The sequence below is a fragment of the Pseudorca crassidens genome, chromosome 6 (genome assembly GCF_039906515.1).
Source record: "Pseudorca crassidens isolate mPseCra1 chromosome 6, mPseCra1.hap1, whole genome shotgun sequence".
In the NCBI taxonomy this organism is placed as follows: Eukaryota; Metazoa; Chordata; class Mammalia; order Artiodactyla; family Delphinidae; genus Pseudorca; species Pseudorca crassidens.
In genome coordinates, this window is record NC_090301.1 from 111,723,450 (window position 1) to 111,741,875 (window position 18,426).

The 18,426-nt window shown below is 41.7% G+C and overlaps 3 pseudogenes; 2 read left to right on the forward strand and 1 right to left on the reverse strand.

Moving 5' to 3' along the window:
• Positions 1 to 1,262: 1,262 nt before the first annotated feature.
• LOC137225902 (SNRPN upstream reading frame protein-like) lies at positions 1,263 to 1,481 on the forward strand (annotated as a pseudogene).
• Positions 1,482 to 1,557: 76 nt separating this feature from the next.
• LOC137225903 (small nuclear ribonucleoprotein-associated protein N pseudogene) lies at positions 1,558 to 2,382 on the forward strand (annotated as a pseudogene).
• Positions 2,383 to 6,553: 4,171 nt separating this feature from the next.
• On the reverse strand, positions 6,554 to 7,120 carry LOC137226825 (programmed cell death protein 5 pseudogene; annotated as a pseudogene).
• Positions 7,121 to 18,426: the final 11,306 nt, after the last annotated feature.

Genomic DNA, 18,426 nt, shown 5'->3' on the forward strand with positions numbered 1-18,426 from the left:
GAACTCCCAGTCCATCCCTCTCTCTCTCCCCCCACCCCCTTGGCAACCACAAGTGTGTTCCCTTTTACTGTGAGTCTGTTTTGTAGATAGGTTCATTTTTGCCATATTTTACATTCCACATATAAGTGATATCACATGTTATTTGTCTTTCTCTTTCTGACTTGCTTCACTTAGCATGATAATTTCTAGTTGCATCCATGTTGCTGCAAATGGTATTATTTCCTTATTTTTTTATGGCTGAGTCTTATTCCATTGTATATATGTACCACATCTTCTTTACCCATTTATCGGTCGATGGTCACGTAGGTTGCTTCCATGTTTTGGCTATTGTGAATAGTGCTGCTATAAACATAGGGGTGCATGTATCTTTTTGAATTATAGTTTTGTCTGGGTATATGCCCAGGAGTAGAATTGCTGGATCATATGGTAGTTTTACTTTTAGTTTTCTGAGGAACCTCCATACTGTTTTCCATAGTAGCTACACCAACATACATTCCCACCAACAGTGTAGGAGGGTTCTTGGGGCAGCTAGTTTAAATAGAGATTATCCTGTTGTTGCAGAGATATCCACATGCAAAAGAGAATTTACTGTTTTATAATTTTAATACCAATCCAATAAGATGAATTTATTGCATATTCACAGCGTTTCATAACCTTTAGTCATTGGGAGAAAGGATAAAAATGAATATCAAAAAGGTGACTACCTGACTGTATTCTAAGGGTTTTTATATAGTGAAGTCATAGCTCATAACACATTAAGGGAATTGACACAGTTGCTTTGTAAAGTCAGACATTCTGGAATTGTTCTAGAATAAATCTTAGCTGAAAATTAACTCAAGAAATTCAGAGCACTGACACCAGTAAGAAAGGAGAATGAGCTTTCCAGCAACATACTAGGTCAGTTGGATCTACTATAATTGTTCTTAAATGCTCACCTAGCAGTTGCTTTAGCAATATACTTCTCCAGGGGAAAAATGGCCAAGCAGGAAAACCTGAGTGTCCTCAGCTATTTCTCCGCAGTGATGTAAGTCTTTTAAATCAGATCTGTCGAGTTTCACGTTCCTACCTCTGAAGCTGTTGGGGATGGCCTAGAGAAAGGCAAGTTGAAAGGCAGCTATCGAAAGTGGGTTCAGGGGGGTGGCCACACATGTGCAGCCTGAGCCGGGTGATTGGATGGTGCTGCCGTGGCAGGAGCAGTGCAGAGTGGGGTGGCCGCTGAAGGTGCCTGACCTGTTCTGTTCTGTTATGAGGCCAGCGGTGTGATGGAGCAGGCCAGGGACCATATACACCTGAGATAGACTGTGGAACAGCACGTACCAGAGGTAGAAGTCCCAGTCAAACATAGAAGGATAGCCTCACTGAGCAACCAAGAGTGTCACCTGTACCCGAGGCGATCTCAGCAGCAGCAGCAAGTCCCTGTGGTGGATTTCCATGCAGAATTGAGACAGGCATTCTAAGCTGAGATACCAAGAGGTGGTTAAAGCAGTATTGGAACACCCAGGTAGCTGATTTCAAGAGAAAACAAACAAACAAAATAAAAACAGGCTCTATCTGCTGTTTGAAGCTTCTGCCCCAGCTTGCATTGTTTGGTGGAGAACCTTCGACTTACCTTAATCTGTAGCCTTCCCTTAGGTCTTAAGGATCCTGAAACTTTCCTGTGGACATTGGATTTGGTGGAGCAGCAATCATGACTGTGGGGAAGAGCAGCAAGATGCTGCAGCACATTGACTATAGGATGAGATGTGTCCTGCAAGATGATTGGATCTTCACTGGCACCTTTAAGGCTTTTGACAAGCATACGAACTTGATGCTCTGTGATTGTGATGAGTTCAGGAAGATCAAGCCAAAGAATTCCAAGCAGCCAGAGCGTGAAGAAAAGCGGGCTTTGGATCTGGTGTTGCTGTGCCAGGAGAACTTGGTTTCCATGACTGTGGAGGGACCACCCCCCAAAGATACTGGCATTGCTTGGATATCACTTGCTGGAGGTGGAGGAGGCCCTGAGGTCAGCAGAGCAGCTGGCAGAGGTGTTCCACCTGGTGTTCCAATTCCCCAGGCTCCTGCCCTGTCTGAGGGGTTGGGGGTGAGGCATCCCAACAGGTAATGACCCTACAGGGAAGAGGCACTGTAGCAGCTGCTGCAGGTGCTGCTACTGCCAGCACTGCTGGAGCCCCAGCTCAGTAACCACCAGGACAGGGGACTGTCCCCACACCTGTTGGTTGAGCAACCCTACCTCCAGGAATTATGGCTCCTGCACCTGGTATGGGACCACCCATGGGCCCACCAATTAGGCTTCCCCTACTTGAGGGACTCCAATAGGCATGCCCCCTCCAGGAATGAGACCCCCTTCTCCAGGAATAAGAGGTCCACCTCCACCATGAATGTGGCCACAAGACCCTAGGATACTATTGATCCTTCTTAGTCACATTTTTCCTGCAGTGCATCTTGTGGAATGTGTGTAGTGTTTGTGAGCTTTTGTCTCCTCTGCTGCATTAATATCAGCTAATAAATGCATAGAGCAATAAAGAAAAGTGGGTTCAAAAGGAGGTAGATGAACTTCATCTAGAAATTTCAGAGATTGATTGGGGATTGAGACAACTATCAAGAGGAAAGGTGTGGACCCAAACAGAGAACCAATACTGGCAAAATTAAGGGGAAGTAGGTCAGAGGAGACAAATAATGCGAGATAACAACGCACAAATAACGTTTATGAACCATAGACTACATCCCAGGCACTCTTCTAATCACTTTACTTGTATTAACTCAGTGAATCCTTTCAACAACTTTATGTGATAGGTACTTACATTATTCCCCAATGTCTTACCTCGTATCATCCCAAAAGGAGACCTGGGGACAAGGATTTGGATTCAATCCCCGGGCAATGATATCAGGTGCTCTGTCTTCTATGAGAGAGTGGAGAAGTCAGTCAAGGAAGGGAGGAAAACCAAATAAGTTCTGTTAATTAGTGGTGTCTGCCATGGGCAACCAGGGCTCCAAATGCCAATGGAAATGCTGTATAGAATATGCCTCAGCATTGTTCCACTGAGGGACAGGGAAGCGTTAGATTTTATCCGCCAGCTCCTACCTTTCATTAGTTGAGGATTGCTTCTGAGGCATTAATTCCTAGGCACTGTCATGTTATCATATTCCAAGACATCATCAGGAAGAGAAGCAGTCTTTGATATATAAGGAGCTGCAGATGGTGTCAGAGCAATGACAGCATCTGCTTCACTGAGTTTGCATATGAGGAACATGGGACACAAAATTAACATCATTCAGTTTGGATTTATTCTAGAAATAATGACCATTGACTGAAGCTAGGTTTCTATATTCTGCCTGTGTTTACATGGGTAACTCAGTGCAGCTAAAGCTGATGAAACAGACAAGAATAGAAAGACATCTTACACATGAAATCCATAGCTAACAGTGAGACACAGTTCATTGGTTCATTCATTTATTCAATCATTTGTACTTTCATCCAAATATTTACTAAGTGCCAGTGTTGAGTTTAGTAGTGTTTTGTGCACTGGGGATGGGGTGGGGAGAGGGATATAAGGAGAACAATTATGACAAGATTTCTGTTGTCATGCGGTTGGCATGTTATTGGAGAGACAAAATAAATAATTTCAAATGATAATGAATACGTTGAATAAAATAGACATCTACGTGACTAATTACAATGCTAATAGTTACTCAGAGCACCAGCAACTTGCCATAATTGCCAAAGAAAAAGTAAACATCCACTTCTTACCAGAATTAAACTCCTAAATATGATACTGAGGACTGTGTAGTTAGCAGGTGGATGGCGGTACAGCAAAGGAGCGGTGGATAAAGAAATTGGAAACACATTGCCAGCAGGGCTTGGTGCATGCCTGCCCTGATTAGAATGATGAATTGTGATGTTTTGAAAGGAAGAAAATGGTTGTGTATACTATCCTATATTTAACTTTGCATAAAAGATTAAAAGCATATCATCACATATTCTGTATCATTCATTTTAGTAGGCTGAGTGTGTGCTCAAATATGTGATAACTCTAGATCAGGGATTAAGAACTTCTTCAGGACATGCTTTTTTTTTTTTTTTTTTTTTTTTGGCCACTGCTCGACTTGCCAGATCTTAGTTCCCCGACCTGCCCTCGGTAGTGAAAGTGTGGAGTCCTAACCACCGGACCGGCAGGGAATTCCCAGGGCATGCTTCTTTCTATGGAATGTACTTCGAGTTACATGCTGTAGGTCACCCTTGGAGACTAGTCTGTCGTGGGATGTCTGTAATCAAAGTCTGCTCATGCATTCTCTCATTCCTTTAGTTTTATCTTTATTCTCACATTTACTGAGTGCCTTATCGGGCAGGTGCGGTTTGGGGCACTGAATTGAGCAGGAGAGACGTGGTAACTGGAGCGCACATTCTAGTGGGGGAACCTGACAACAAGTAAACAAGAAACTGATCAACAAAAATGTTAACAACCCTTTCGATTCGGCCCCAGCAGGGTCCTCCAGCCCAGTGTCATTGGAGCCAAATAGAATGATATACTGAGTTCGGTTCAGAAGCAAAGGAAAGTTTTATTCTTTGATCAAAAAATGGAGAGGTGTGAGCTCGCACTCTCCCCATAGGCAGTGGGCAGGGCTGCTAGGGCTCTCCTAGCGGGGAGGGGCGCCGAGTTCTCGCGGCTCTGGCGCAGGCGTATTGCTCACACTCCAGGTCACGGTGTCACGCACAGCGTCTCCGCACACGGGCCCGCCGCCCCCATCTTGAATCGCAGTGCAGTGCGTCGAGCCTTTGCGTGGAGCTGTGGTGTCAGGCGCTGCTGTGTGGCTCTAGGAGCTCTGGTCCAAAGGGCTGGGTACAGGGCCTCTGCGTGTGGCAGCCTATGGGCAGGTGAAACTAGAATAAGCACAAAGGAGAAGAAAAAAAAAGGTTAGACACTATTACCCAGCTTCTATTTTTATTTCCTGGGAATTGTTAATGGGCTTTACCGGTGGCAAATCCCTCCTCTGCCTTTTGTCCTGCTCTTCATTCTCGAGGGGCGCTGAAGGGCGCAAGTTCATTTTCTGTAACTACTGCCTCCTGATTTCGGGCGTCGTCATAACCCGGGGTAGAGGAGCAGAACGTCCCAGCTCCCTTTAGCTATGTATGTCACCAGGCTTTGGCTCTAACTGTTCGTATCCCTGAGTGAGACAATTTAACCTTTTGGCGACAGAGGATGTTACCGACTTAGACGTGAGGCCCCCCTCTTGGGGTCCTAGCTGAACCGAAGTCCCCTGGCTCGGTCAGGGTGTTCTTTCCCCCTCAGGTTCGTGCTGCCAATAATGAAACTGAGTTTGGCTCAAGCAAGACCGGGTTTTATTCAATGGCCAGGGAATGGAGAAGGGTAGCTCATGCTCTAAAGGCACATTATTCCTGAAAGGAGGAAAGTGCGTCATCAGAAATTGGGGAAAAGGATAGAGATTTCCAGGAACAGCCCGGGTATGCGCAGTCCCTCAGGCCCTCTTGCACACGCAAGGCCCTCTTGCACTTGCACATGCACAAACTGTGTCTAGCAGAGTACAAATGCCCTTTTCGGTGGAGATCGTAGTGTGGTAATGAAGTAAAGGTAACTTTAAGACACCTCCAGATTTCATCTGCGCAGGTGTGTTCCTGTGGTCAATTCAGAGCCGGTTTGGGGCAGTTGACCACTGTATATCTCTCAAAACATATACCTCTCAAAGCACAGCTGCAAAACATCTCTGCCAAACACCAGGTGCTTTTGAAACAAACACAGAAATGAATCTGGGCAAGTGTTGTTCAGCTCTCAGGAGTTGGTATGGAAACACAGAGATAAATGAGGGGAAGGAAAGTGGTGACCTTTATTTTGCCTGCTATCTTGGATCTAGCCAGTTTGGTCTGGTTTTGTTGTGGGCTTTTGTGGCATCCTGTTGATAGAACACAACTAGCTTCTATAGTTAAAAGCAGTTTCTGCACCCAGGGCCTGGGCCGCATAGCATGGGTGACAAGGACACCAGTCAAGTCAAGGTACATGGCCGACATATTAGCAAGAGCAGCATGTCTCAACTATCTGACTGATTATACTTTTCATGCCAGGAGTTACCATGACCTCAACTAACCAATTATATAGGGCTTTCCTCCCATAGTGAGTTTCTTGATGAGTCTCCCTGATGGCTTGACAAGCTGCAGTTGGGGAAAGAAGTATGGTTCTTGTTCATTAACTAGCTACCCATGGCCTCCTACATCTCTAATGAAGCCCCGTTTTTGCACTTTGTCTAATTCTTCCTTTATGCAGATTGGGGAATAATTGGATGGATCTGGCCTTCGAGGTATGAGGGGTAGTTGCCAAGTTACTGGTTCCCTGGCCACCCTTTTGGCAATCACATCTGCCTTGTTGTTTCCCTCTGCATCCCCCTTTTGCCGACCCCTACAATGAGTTACTACCACCTTTTTTGGAAGCTGTACTACTTCTTTTTTATTATTTTTTTAATTTTGCATAACAAGTTTATTTCTAAAAGGCATATAGACAATAAACAAAGTAAACATCCCATCAAGATCTTAACTTCTGCCAAGTGTTATCTGTCCTAAAATTGCTCCATTAAGTCCCAGTGTCTAGACGTCTTAAATTCAATAATCGTCATCTTCATCAGAGTCCATTACTTTTCTTCTGTTGAATTTAACTGTTGTTTTCTTTTCTGTTTGTTGGTTTACTTTTTCGAGGATTTCTATTAAACCTTGTTCTGATACCTTCCCACTTAGTTGTCCATACCGTGCTATCTGTATAAGGTAATTCTCTACTGTTTTAGTTTTCTCAGGCTTTACAAGTGCTAAGTTACTTAATCGGGCCCGGGCAGATGGATCCAGAACTTGGGCTAAGATACTGTTTCTCATTTCTGCTTCCCTATGCTTTGCTTCCTGTTGTGCTACATCGCCAGGGTCCCCGTGCTTCGCCTGCAGCTCGGCCCGCCTGTGCTTCCTCAGCGCCTCAAGCTCCTCCTCTGCCACGGTGTGGCCGTCTGGAGCGAGCAGCCGCGGCCACGCTCCAGCCCACTCAGAGAGACCTCTGGGAAGCTGTACTACTTCTAAGAGCTTCAGTATGCTTAAGCCACGTTCCAGCTGTTCGTTCTCCTCAGTAAGCATACCTCTTTCCTTCCAAATAGCCCCATGTGCATGGAGGATGGCATATGCGTACTGGGAATCTGTGTAAACATTGAAGATCCTCCCAGTCCTGAACTCTAAGGCTTTTGGACAGAAGTCCCTGGAGGGTAGCCCTCTTGCTTCTGTGACTTGGGTCCAGGAGGTTACAGTGTATCCTGCCAGACGTCTCCCCCTCTCATAAAACTGCTCCTGTTTGTGACCCATTCCTTTTTGGCATCTGGAAGAGGCTCACTTCCTAGCTTGGGGCAACTGGAATAGATGGTGTCTGTGGTTTCTATACAGTCATGCTCCAGGGACCCCATTTCTGTGGGTATCAGGGTGGCAGGATTTAGTGCGTGACAGGTTATTACGATAGCCACTGGATTGTCTAAAAGCATAGTCTGAACTTGAGTCGACCTTCCAGGGGATAGCCATTCTGTTCCCTTAGAACTTACTAAAATGTGAATCTGCTGTGGAGTCCATATAGTGAGTGGCTGACCAAACATTAACTTTTCAGCCTCCTTTATCAGGGCTGCAGTAGCTTCCTCAGCCCGAAGGCAAGGAGGCCATCCCTTTGTGGCTTGACCTAATTGTTTAGAGAAATAAGCAACCACCCGAGTAAGGGTCCCAGGTTTTGACCTAATACCCCAAGGAGATCCTCCTTCTCTCATGAATGTAAAGGTCAAAGGGTTGAACTAAATCTGGTGGGGGGGCTAGGGCAGGGGCCTGAAGTAATTGCTTTTTCCATTCTTGAAAGGCCCCTTCACTTTCTGAATTCCATTCAAAACGATCATCATCCTTTCCTTTGAACTTTTCATATAGAGGCCTAGCTAATGGACCATAGTTAGGGATCCAGATGTGGCAAAACCTGGCCATCCCTGGGAAACCCTTAAGTTGTCTTCTAGTTTTAGGAGAAGGTGAGGCTGCAAATGGCTTCTTTCCTTTCCTGGGGTAGGCTTCTCTGACCTTCTGTGAGAATGAAGCCTGAGTGGGTCACCCTAGTTTGTGCTATTTGAGCCTTTTTCTTGGACACCTCATATCCTTTATTGGCTAGGTGTTTCAGGATGGTTCAGAGCCTTCCTTAATAAGCCTGGCGATCAGAATGTTGTCTACATAGTGGAGGAAGGTTCCCTCCTCCAGATGTCGATCTTTCAGGTCTTTAGCTAAAGTTTCTCCAAAGATGGTGGGGGAATTTTTGAACCTTTGGGGCAGGACTGTCCAGCAGTATTTTTTTTTTTTACGTGTTCGGGTCCTGCCACTGAAAAGCAAAACTTTCTTGTGAGTCTGGGGCTAATGGAATACAGAAGAAGTCATCTTTTAAATCGAATACAGAATACCAGGACTTGGGGGAAATAGAGTGGCCTGCAGGGTGTAAGGGTTAGGGAGGACTGGATGTATATCCTTGGGGGCTTCATTGACTGCCCTGAGGTCCTACACCATCTGATACTCCCCATTGGGTTTCCTTACAGGGAGGATGGGTGGTATGACAGGCTTATTAGCTTGGTCTAATTAGGTCCTGGTCGTTTAGGCCCTGTATAACAGGGGCAGTGTCCAGAAGGCCTCCTGATTGATAGGGTACTGTTTTCTGTTGGGTCATGTGTGTCCTGGTTTTTGATGAACTATCATGGGACTGGCTCCTACAGCTTGTCCTACCCATCCCTAGGCTCATACCTTGGGATTTACTCCATGGAGGTCAACTTGCTCTTTGTGGGGAGGTTTGTTCTCAGCTGTTAACATTAGCAGATTCTTGGGAGTGTACTAATTCTTAGAGATTCTTAATACTTCACTAAGTAATGAGATGTAACATAGAGGGGTTTTAAAAGAACTATTTCAATAAAAAAAGTTTCCTTTCATAAGATATTGAGAAAATCCTGATTAAAAAATGAACATATTTTTGACCTTACAAATATACTTCTGGGAATATTTTCTGAAGATATATGTGTAAAGATTCAGACACAAAAGTTTTTTGGGTTTTTTTTATGCTTCTCTCCTTTTTATTATATCAACATGCCAAGCATAGTCCCTTTTCTACCTCTTGTTTTACTGAATCTGGAAGGCTTGTCGCCCAGATTTCCACTGGGCCAATGCCATACCGTCATTCAGATCCCTGTTCAAAGGTCTTCCTATCATAGAGACCATCTACTACTTCTTGTCACTCTTTGTCTTCTTAACCTGCTTTATTATGATTATTATAGTTTTATTGTAAGACTTAATCACCAGCTGTTATATTTATTTGTGTGCATTGTTTTTCTTGTCTGTCTTTATCCCTCAGTCCCAGAAATGTAAGCTCTGTGAGAACAGAGGCTTTGTATTCCCAATCTGGGACAAGGTAGATATAAGCAGTGAACACATATTCCGTAAATAATCCTTTAACAAATAAATAACATAAACAAAACAAGCTAAATGTCCATCAGTAGGTTATTCACCAGTGCATTAGGTAGCCATATACTGAAACTCTATGCAGCCTTTAAAATGGCATTTTTAGAAAAAAATATATGTATATATATTTTTTAATGTGGTAAAATGTTCATAATAGAGTGTAAGAAAATGTATAGTTTGCAAAGCAGGCCTTTCACTGTCCAGTATTATTCTCTCTCTTCCTCTCTCTCTCTTTCTGCATATACGTAGCATCTTTGTGTGTTTTTATGTGCATATGAAAAAAGAAACAAAATGTTAATGTTAATTATTTCTGAGTGGAGAGAAATCAGTTTAATTTGTTCTTTGAATTTTCTATGCATTTTTAAACTTTGTTCTTTCTGTTTCTATTTTTTAACAAGTTTTTGGGTGTGTGTGTGTGTACAGAAAATCCAAAGTAATAAAGGCATTTTTAATCCTCAAATAGATGAAGCACTTGTGTTGAGCATTGCAGATTTTGGGGGATTTGCTAGTTTGTCTCTCCGGAGTGACCCATATTGACTAAATTTCAAAGTTGTCATTGGATTGTTACCTGTTATCTCTAATATCTTTATATAAGCAGCCAGTGACTTAATGCTTAATTCAAGAATTTGGTAGAGTTTCTATGTGCAAAGGTATACAGTAATATATTGCAGTGATATTTTAGCATCCTAAATACACACTTTTAAAATCGACCCCTACTATACGTTTTTAAACAAATGATAGTTTAATGTAAATAGCAAACTTTGTCTTCTGTTTTTAATGTGGCTTTTGAGTTTTGGTTGCTTACTTTCCTCTTTTCTCTGGCAAATTTAATGTCACTACTGTTACAAAAAGAACCTATTTATCCCTTCAGTCTTTTGATAAGCCTGAGATCCTTAGAGACAGTATTTACAAGAAAGTTATGGTGCTACTGCTATGAGAGTCTAAAAGGGTAATTTTATGATAATAATGCTCCATATAAATGACAGTCCTTAGGCAATCTCTTAGTATTTCCCCCAACATGGATCAGCCCATGAACTTCTGAGAAAGATTAAAAATACATTTTAAACTTCTTTAAACTTTTTAAATCTTAAATTCAATGCTTAACTCTTTTAAATGTGTGCCACCATCCATCACAATTTATATTTAGACATATAATAATGTATAATCTCAGCTCACTGTCCACTTGTAAAAATGGGACTAGACTTGGAGAAATAAGCAATTTCCCAACAGAAAATTGGAAATTCTGCCAGCCAGTTCCAGGTGACCTGCCATCAATCAGTGTTAAATTCTCTGGGGTTATTGTTGAAGGGTATTGCTATTAGTGAAGGGCTTCACTGGTGACTAATGATATATAACAAACTGAGGAACTATAGAAACCCCCCGAATGTGTAATTGTCTGGCAACTTTCAGTGGAAACCTTTACTAGCAATTGAGAAAGTGAGATTTTTATAACCTCCTTGTAGTTCGCTTATTAAAATATCTGCTTTTAGAGAAATAGGTGAAATGATTATGCCATGCAATTAAATTAAATTAACTGACAAAATATTTCTTTATGACTAAACTGTTTACAGTGTAGGCATATGGAATATGTGGTATCATTTAGAATATGTGCGAATGTGACAATTATTCTGATTCTGAAGTTAAATAAGAAGTCTCAGTTTGTAATAAAATCTCCTTGTTTGGTATTATTAAGCAATTATGATTAATGTCTGAAATGTAATGTTCCATGGTTATAATTTCCTTGTTTCCTTGAGTGAGTACATTAGGAATTCATTAAAAATGCAAGCCTTTTAGATACCTGCAAACTATAAATTCAGTGAGGACTTTCTGGAGGTAAGGAAGTATTTTTGAATAAGAAACCATGACTGGGGTGAACCAGCAGCTGGCAGATAATCATGATGGATTTCTAGTCCTGCAGTGCAGAGATAGACAAATGAATTTGTTCTTTGATGTCAAAAATCAAATCCATTCTGATGTAAAAATCTAATTGCAAGACATATCTTCCATTCCTCCAACTCTTAACTATAAAGGCTGAAGCAGGTAAGGCCTCAAACTTACAAAAGTGGCTAATGCTGATGGATAAGCCATAGATATATGAAGGCAGCTAAGAATCTGATGTTCTCAAAAAGCAGTTTGTCTTAAAGTGGTGAAAATTGTAAAATCAATTGATTACTTGATCAATCAATCCAGCGTTCCTGGAGTACCTGCCTCACCAGATGGTTGTGAAAAGTAGATGAAATGAAGTATGGAAAAAAACCGAATCTTGTGTTTGTTCTGTCTGGAAAGTATCATTTAAGGTGTTGACCCAGAGTTAGTTGTGTGGTGGTCAGTCAATTGACCTTTGTCTGCTTAGGATAAAGGCATCCAGTGAAGAACCTCTCTATCCTCTGGGGAGATTGTTGCCAATCAAAGAAGGCTGAGCTCTGGTGTCACTTCCTCTTTTTATAAGGACACAGATCTCATCATGAGGGCCCCATCCTCATGACTTCATCTAAATCTAATTATCTCTCAAAGGCCCTACCTTTTAAAATCATCATAATGGGAGTTAGGTCTTCAACCTATGAACAGTCAGTCTATAACAAGGGATATGAGGGCATATCCTTAAAGCCTATAAATCATGACAGTTATACAAAGAGGAGCCAAGATGTCTCTTACTACCATTTTATAGCTTGTGAGAGTTACATGGCAATAAAAAGAAGTATCGATACAAAAATTGATGCAAATGGGATCTGTTATCACAGACAGCCGCCACACTGAAGAGAAAGGACAAGGAATCAGATTTGCCTTATAGCCTTAACTCATCATTTGTTCTTGGACACATCTATTCAGTGCTCTACAGCTCAGTTTCCTTATCTGAAAAATGGAAATCATTAAAGTAAATTGTGTAATGTATATAAAAGTGGTGTCAACCAATGGGCAAATGGAAGGAATTATTGTCTGTATTAGTTTCCTATTGTTGCCTCAACAACAAATTACTACAAACTTACTAGCTTAAAACAATACAAATTTATTATCTTATATTCTGGAGGTCAGAAGTCCACAATGAGTCTTCAAGGCTAAAATTAAGATGTAGGCAGGGCCATGTATCTTTTGGAGGCTCTAGGAGAGAATCCGTTCCTTGCCCATTGTGACTTAGAGAGGCTGCCCGTATTCCCTGGCTTCTAACCCCACATCACTCCAACCTCTGCCTCTGTTGTCTCATTGCCTTCTCTTAACACTCGTGTCTCTCCACTCCCTTTTTTTAATTATGTAAAAAACACACAACATACAATTTACCATCTTAACTATTTTTAAGTGTACAGTAGTGTTAACTATATGTACATTTGTTTTGCAACAGAACTCTAGAACTTTTTCATCTTGGAACACTGAAACTCTATACCCATTGAATAACAACTCCTCTTCTCCCCCTCCCTCCTGCCTCAGTCTTATAATGATCCTGATGCTGAAAGTTTGGCCTCTGTGCACTGGTGCCGACTCAAATCTTGAAGACATTGGGTGAAGTAGAAAAGAATAGCTTTATTGCTTTGCCAGGCAAACGGGGACACAGTGGGCTCCAGCCCCAAAAAACTATGTGTCCCAACCCAGGAGGATTTGATGAGGGGTTTTAGAGCAACGGTTCAAGGGTGGGGTTGCTGATAAGATTAGGGTGTGTGCAGGGCCTCCAATCCTCTAATCTGGTCTCAGGTAATCTTCTTGATGAGCTTCTCTGGTTCCTTTAATGTAGCCTCAGGTGATCTTTCTCTGGTATGAAGAATGCTGATATCGTAAAGAACTTAAAGACATTGTTACTGTATCCCTTGAGGTGGAGCCAGGACTGTGCCCCAAGGCTTCACTATTGTTTCCTGGCTGCCCATCCCTTGTCTTTGCATCCCCTTCCCTTCCTGGATTAGCAACTGTTTGAATCTGCCCTTTGGAACTCAGGGAAGGTCGTAGAGGCTGGAGTCTAGTAACGGGGACAGAAAGGCTTCCGTGCCCAGGAGCCCCACAGGGTCCTGCTTGGTTTAAGTCCTTGTGATTATATTGGGCCCACCTAGATAATCTAGGATGATATTCTCACCTCAAGATCCTTAATTATGTCTACAAAGTTCTTTTACGTTTGCAGGTTTCAGAGATTAGGATGTGGACATCTTTGAGGAGCCATTATTCTCTCTACCACATTATCTGATGAGCTAGTTCAGGTAGTTAATATAAAGAACATAGAAAAAGAATCAGAAATACTGTTATCAGAAATGCTCAGCAGCGCTTCCCTGGTGGCGCAGTGGTTGAGAGTCTGCCTGCTGATGCAGGGGACATGGATTCGTGCCCCGGTCTGGGAGGATCCCACATGCCGCGGAGTGGCTGGGCCCGTGAGCCATGGCCGCTGGGCCTGCGTGTCTGGAGCCTGTGCTCCACAACGGGAGAGGCCACAGCGGTGAGAGGCTGGCGTACCGCAAAAAAAAAAAAAAAGAAAGAAATGCTCAGCAGAGTGAGACATCAACTAATTTTGTATAACTTTATTTTCTTTTCTGCAATTAACCTGCATTCTGGGAAAATGCATTTAGGTACATTAATGGATGATAGAGTCATGTGGATTAATTAAGAATATGATTTAAGGTTTCTTTTGAAAGAAACCCATTTGAAACAGATGGCTTGTCTTGTTTTTTTAAAAGTTCTCTAAAAGTACTGCCTGAAGGCGAACTATTGTATGTATATTCTATAGGCTAGGACACATCATGTTGATGTGAGATGCGGGTATAAACCAAGAAATAACAAGGCTAGTCCTCTTTCTAATGCTAGTTATAACTTTATTTTCCCCCTCTTTTTAATATTAACAAGCCATATGCTCAGGTTTATGACTAAGAGACCAGCCTTATACAAGTCTTCAGGAGAGAGGGCTTCTGTGAATTTGTTTGTAAAGATTAGGGAAATAAGATCCATCTTGATTCCTTGAATTTTAAAGCTAGAAGGGGCAACTGTGCAATTTGAGGTGCTTCTTGTTTTGTTTTCCTGAATGCCTGAGGGACAAGACAGCCTACCAGATACACAATATAATCTGAGAATCTAAGAGAAATGTTGCAGGATCCCCCTCAATGAGAACAGAGACTCTGAAGCAGTTGCCTCTTTCCGGGTGTAGTCATAACCACACGGAGTACATGTTCCTTGAGGGCATAGACCTCTTGGCTCAACTAGATACTCCTGAGTTTATCACGAGGCACAGTTTCATGACTTATAAGAAGAGAGGATGAGTGATCTACACTGAGACTTCACAATGTCCCTCAAAGCGAGCCCAGCATGAAAAGGAGAAAGAAAACCAGAGAATGGGGCTTCCCAGTATTTTGGTTCTGCTTCATATGTGGACTGAGAGGAGAGGAGACAGCCTTATATTCTGGACCCTCCAAAATAAAAAAGGAGAGAATTAAGTATGGTGGGAGCTAGAATGATCCCGCATTGCTGGATTCTCCAGAATTTTGCCGATTGATTGGTCTTCATATGGGTACCACATGAAGCTCTTCAGTTGCTGGACCCACATCTGAGCCCAGCAGACGAGAAGACTACCACCACCATGGGAAACCTTAGTTCTCTGTTCTGAACTGCCCCTCGCATGCCGCCTGTGAGTGCTATACTCAGGCTAAGCCTTCTGAGTACAACCCTAAGAACCCCTTTGACCACCACTCATCCGCTAAATAGGTCTCCAACCAGGGCCACCTAGAATACACTTTCTCCTTTCATTATCTTATAAATTCATAATTACCCTTGAAAGTTTGGTGCATGTGTGATTTCCTTCAGGAAGGTTTTCCCAAAGCCTACTGTGATGTAAGTCATGACCTCCGTCTTCACTTCTAAAATGCTTCTTTTGGCATTTTGTGCTTTTTTGTATCATAACCAATTTAATAGAAGTGTTTGTTTACTGTTTTTTAAACCTGTAAGACTGTGAGGATAAGAAGTGTGACTTATACCTTTCCATATTATGCCCAGTACATGACATAGGGTCCTGCACATGATAATAAATATGTGAATGAAGGAATGAGTAAATGAACACACAAGAGCTATTCCAGCCCAAGGCTGTTCTGCTGAAAGATAACTGCATGACATTTTTTTTAAACATCTTTATTGGAGTATAATTTCTTTACAATGGTGTGTTAGTTTCTGCTGTATAACAAAGTGAATCAGCTATACATATACATACATCCCCATATCTCCTCTCTCTTGTGTGTCCCTCCCACCCTCCCTATCCCACCCCTCTAGGTGGACACAAAGCACAGAGCTGATCTCCCTGTGCTATGTGGCTGCTTCCCACTAGCTATCTGTTTTACATGTGGTAGTGTATATATGTCCATGCCACTCTCTCACTTTGTCCAAGCTTACCCTTCCCCCTCCCCGTGTCCTCAAGTCCATTCTCTATGTCTGTGTGTTTATTCCTGTCCTGCCCCTAGGTTCATCAGTACCATTTTTTTTTTAGATTCCATATATATGTCTTAGCATATGGTATTTGTTTTTCTCATTCTGATTTACTTCACTCTGTATGACAGACTCTAGGTCCATCCACTTCGCTACAAATAACTCAATTTCATTTCTTTTTATGGCTGAGTAATATTCCATAGTATATATGTGCCACATCTTCTTTATCCATCCATCTGTCGATGGACACTTAGGTTGCATCCATGTCCTGGCTATTGTAAATAGAGCTGCAGTGAACATTGTGGTACATGATTCTTTTTGAATTATGGTTTTCTCAGGGTATATGCCCAGTAGTGGGATGGCTGGGTCATATGGTAGTTCTATTTTTAGTTTTTTGAGGGACATCCATACTGTTCTCCATAGTGGCTGTATCAATTTACATTCCCACCAACAGTGCAAGAGGGTTCCCCTTTCTCCACACCATCTCCAGCATTTATTGTTTGTAGATATTTTGATGATGGCCATTCTGACTGGTGTGAGGTGATACCTCATTGTAGTTTTGATTTGCATTTCTCTAATGATTAGTGATATTGAACATCCTTTCATGTGTTTGTTGACAATCTGTATATCTTCTTTTTTTTTTTTTAATTTTTATTTACAATACTCCGTTTAAAGTTGCTCCGGACGCACAGGCTCAGCGGCCATGGCTCACAGGCCCAGCCGCTCCACGGCATGTGGGATCCTCCCGGACCAGGGCACAAACCCGTGTCCCCTGCACTGGCAGGCGGACTCTCAACCACTGCGCCACCAGGGAAGCCCCTGTATATCTTCTTTGGAGAAATGTCTATTTAGGTCTTCTGCCCATTTTTGGATTGGATTGTTTGCTTTTTGATATTGAGCTGCATGAGTTGCTTCTATATTTTGGAAATTAATCCTTTGTCAGTTGCTTCATTTGCAAATATTTTCTCCCATTCCGAGGATTGTCTTTTCATCTTGCTTATGGTTTCCTTTGCTGTGCAAAAGCTTTTAAGTTTCATTAGGTCCCATTTGTTTATTTTTGTTTTTATTTCCATTTCTCTAGGAGGTGGATCAAAAAGGATTTTGGTGTGATTTATGTCACAGAGTGTTCTGCCTATGTTTTCCTCTAAGAGTTTTTATAATGTCATTTAGGTCTTTAATCCATTTTGAGTTTATTTTTGTGTATGGTGTTAGGGAGTGTTCTAATTTCATTCTTTTACATGTAGCTGTCCAGTTTTCCCAGCACCACTTATTGAAGAGACTGTCTTTTCTCCATTGTATATTCTTGCTTCCTTTATCAAAAATAAGGTGACCATATGTGCGTGGGTTTATCTCTGGGTTTCTATCCTGTTCTATTGTACAATATTTCTGTTTTTGTGTCAGTACCATACTGTCTTGATTACTGAGGTTTTTTAGTATGGTCTGAAGTCAGGAAGCCAGATTCCTCCAGCTCTGTTTTTCTTTCTCAAGATTGCTTTTGCTATTCAGGGTCTTTTGTGTTTCCTTATAAATTGTGAAATTTTTTGTTCTAGTTCTGTGAAAAATGCCAGTGGTAGTTTGATAGGGACTGCATTGAATCTGTAGATTGCTTTGGGTAGTATAGTCATTTTCACAATGCTGATTCTTCCAATCCAAGAACATGGTATATCTCTCCATCTGTTTGTATCATCTTTAACTTCTTTCATCAGTGTCTTATAGTTTTCTGCATACAGGTCTTTTGTCTCTTTAGGTAGGTTTTTTCCTAGGTATTTTATTCTTTTTGTTGCAATAGTAAATGGGAGTGTTTCCTTAATTTCTGTTTCAGATTTTTCCTCATTAGTGTATAGGAATGCAAGAGATTTCTGTGCATTAATTTTTTATCCTGCTACTTTACCAAATTCATTGATTAGCTCTAGTAGTTTTCTGGTACCATCTTTAGGATTCTCTATGTATAGTATCATGTCATCTGCAAACAGTGACAGTTTTACGTTTCCTTTTCCAATTTGGATTCCTTTTATTTCTTTTTCTTCTCTGATTGCTGTGGCTAAAACTTCCAAAACTCTGTTGAATAATAGTGGTGAGAGTGGGCAACCTTGTCTTCTTCCCGATCTGAGAGGAAATGGTTTCAGTTTTTCACCATTGAGAACGATGTTGGCTGTGGATTTGTCATATATGGCCTTTATTATGTTGAGGTAAGTTCCCTCTATGCCTACTTTCTGGAGGGTTTTTAATCATAATTGGGTGTTGAATTTTGTCGAAAGCTTTTTCTGCATCTATTGAGATAATTATATGGTTTTTGTCCTTCAATTTTTTGATATGGTTTATCACATTGATAGATTTACATATACTGAAGAATCCTTGCATTCCTGGGATAAACCCCACTTGATCATGGTGTATGATCCTTTTAATGTGCTGTTGGATTCTGTTTGCTAGTATTTTGCTGTGGATTTTTGCATCTATGTTCATCAGTGCTGTTGGCCTGTAGTTTTCTTTCTTTGTGACATCTTTGTCTGGCTTTGGTATCAGGATGATGGTGGCCTCATAGAATGAGTTGG